This window comes from Vanessa atalanta, unplaced genomic scaffold, assembly GCF_905147765.1.
Source record: "Vanessa atalanta unplaced genomic scaffold, ilVanAtal1.2, whole genome shotgun sequence".
In the NCBI taxonomy this organism is placed as follows: Eukaryota; Metazoa; Arthropoda; class Insecta; order Lepidoptera; family Nymphalidae; genus Vanessa; species Vanessa atalanta.
Genome location: NW_025919979.1, coordinates 5,001 through 7,500, shown reverse-complemented (window position 1 = coordinate 7,500; position 2,500 = coordinate 5,001). Strand labels below are relative to the sequence as shown.

At 44.8% G+C, this 2,500-nt stretch overlaps 2 non-coding genes across 2 annotated transcripts in view; both read right to left on the bottom strand.

Annotated features, from left to right (window-relative positions):
• Positions 1-280: 280 nt before the first annotated feature.
• LOC125076534 lies at positions 281-437 on the bottom strand. Its single transcript, XR_007120489.1, has one exon. It is a non-coding gene; the product is annotated as a 5.8S ribosomal RNA (ribosomal RNA).
• A 460-nt stretch (positions 438-897) lies between these two features.
• Positions 898-2,500, bottom strand: part of LOC125076535 — a 1,903-nt gene continuing 300 nt past the window's right edge. The window contains exon 1 of the ribosomal RNA XR_007120490.1: positions 898-2,500. This exon is cut by the window's right edge and continues 300 nt beyond it. This is a non-coding gene — a ribosomal RNA (small subunit ribosomal RNA).

Sequence of the window (2,500 nt, the reverse complement as noted above, 5' to 3'; positions counted from 1 at the left end):
CCGTGACGTAAACGTACACACGAACGCGTATATAAAAATATAAATAATATATACACACACACGCATGTAAACGTAAACATACATACACATCGTATTTGTTATATTTGAACGGACCGAGAACGAGATTTATATTAAGTATATTTAAACACGTAATATAACACATCGAACGCGGATACCGTCATATGTTCGAGAAACGTCAGTCAGTCTATTGAGTCGGTTACGAAATAATAGACATTACGACATTAAACATTGAACAGTGTGGTTTATATTTTTATACAGCCGGCCCTCAGACAGGAGTGGTCCTGGATGTTTCTCCACGGACCGCAATGTGCGTTCGAAATGTCGATGTTCAAATGTGTCCTGCAGTTCACACTATGACGCGCAGTTAACTGCGTTCTTCATCGACCCGCGAGCCAAGTGATCCACCGTCCAGGGTAATGGTTTTTAATTTGTTTTATTTTTATAATTTCTACGATCACTCGAACGATTCTATACGCCAGTGATATGAGTTTATTTTTTTTTTATTTTTATTTTTTTTTTTGTTTTTTTCTCTTATTTTTAGTATACAGAGAAAAATTCAAAAAATTAAAAAAAAAAAAAAAAAAAAAGTTAAAAAAAAAAAAAAGTACAAAAAAAAAAAAAAAGAAATATACATTTTATTTGAAGATGACGATGTGCGTTAACACATCGTACTTTCCTCGAAATCGACATCGAAAAATATCAGAATAGGACGCGTTACACGACTCTGGACTCTGACTCGGACACACTGCTGTGTGAGAGAGAGAGAGTGAGAATCGCGTCCTCGCATCGAAACGACACATTCCGAACGTCGATATTTGTGTTTTAGAATTTTATTATCGTTCATTATCGCACTCTTTCGAGATTGATAATTTACGTTAATGATCCTTCCGCAGGTTCCCCTACGGAAACCTTGTTACGACTTTTACTTCCTCTAAATGATCAAGTTTGGTCAACTTCCCAGCAACGCCGACGGCCGTGAAGCCACCGCGTGTCGGTCCGAAGACCTCACTAAATCATTCAATCGGTAGTAGCGACGGGCGGTGTGTACAAAGGGCAGGGACGTAATCAACGCGAGCTTATGACTCGCGCTTACTAGGAATTCCTCGTTTATGGGGGATAATTGCAAACCCCAATCCCCAGCACGAAGGAGTTTCAACGGGTTGCCCGGGCCTCTAGGCCAGGGAGAACATGCTGATTCCTTCAGTGTAGCGCGCGTGCGGCCCAGGACATCTAAGGGCATCACAGACCTGTTATTGCTCAATCTCGTGCGGCTCGAAGCCGCCGGTCCCTCTAAGAAGAATTTTAATACGCCGCCAGTGAGTTGCTCGACCGAAATCGAGCACACCTAAATGACGACGCCTATTTAGCAGGCTAGAGTCTCGTTCGTTACCGGAATTAACCAGACAAATCGCTCCACCAACTAAGAACGGCCATGCACCACCACCCACCGAATCAAGAAAGAGCTATTAATCTGTCAATCCTTCCGGTGTCCGGGCCTGGTGAGATTTCCCGTGTTGAGTCAAATTAAGCCGCAGGCTCCACTCCTGGTGGTGCCCTTCCGTCAATTCCTTTAAGTTTCAGCTTTGCAACCATACTCCCCCCGGAGTCCAAAATCTTTGGTTTCCCGGAAGCTGCCCGCCGAGCCATTGTAGTAACGTCGGCGGATCGCTAGATGACATATTTACGGTTAGAACTAGGGCGGTATCTAATCGCCTTCGAACCTCTAACTTTCGTTCTTGATTGATGAAAACACCTTTGGCAAATGCTTTCGCTGATGTTCGTCTTGCGACGATCCAAGAATTTCACCTCTAACGTCGCAATACGAATGCCCCCAGTTATCCCTATTAATCATTACCTCGGAGTTCTGAAAACCAACAAAATAGAACCGAGATCATATTCTATTATTCCATGCACGAAATATTCAAGCGGCATTTTGAGCCCGCTTTGAGCACTCTAATTTGTTCAAAGTAAAATTGTCGGCCCATCTCGACACTCACTGAAGAGCACCGCGATAGGATTTTGATATTGAACCGGCGTTTTACCGCCGGCTCACCGACGATATGCTCCGCAGACGTGTCAGTATCACCGCGGATGCGGTGCACCGACAGCGCGGCGCACAAATGCAACTACGAGCTTTTTAACCGCAACAATTTTAGTATACGCTATTGGAGCTGGAATTACCGCGGCTGCTGGCACCAGACTTGCCCTCCAATTGTTCCTCGTTAAAATATTTAAAGTGTACTCATTCCGATTACGAGGCCTCGAAAGAGTCCCGTATCGTTATTTTTCGTCACTACCTCCCCGTGCCGGGAGTGGGTAATTTGCGCGCCTGCTGCCTTCCTTGGATGTGGTAGCCGTTTCTCAGGCTCCCTCTCCGGAATCGAACCCTGATTCCCCGTTACCCGTGACAACCATGGTAGTCGCAGAAACTACCATCGAAAGTTGATAAGGCAGACATTTGAAAGATGCGTCGCCGGTA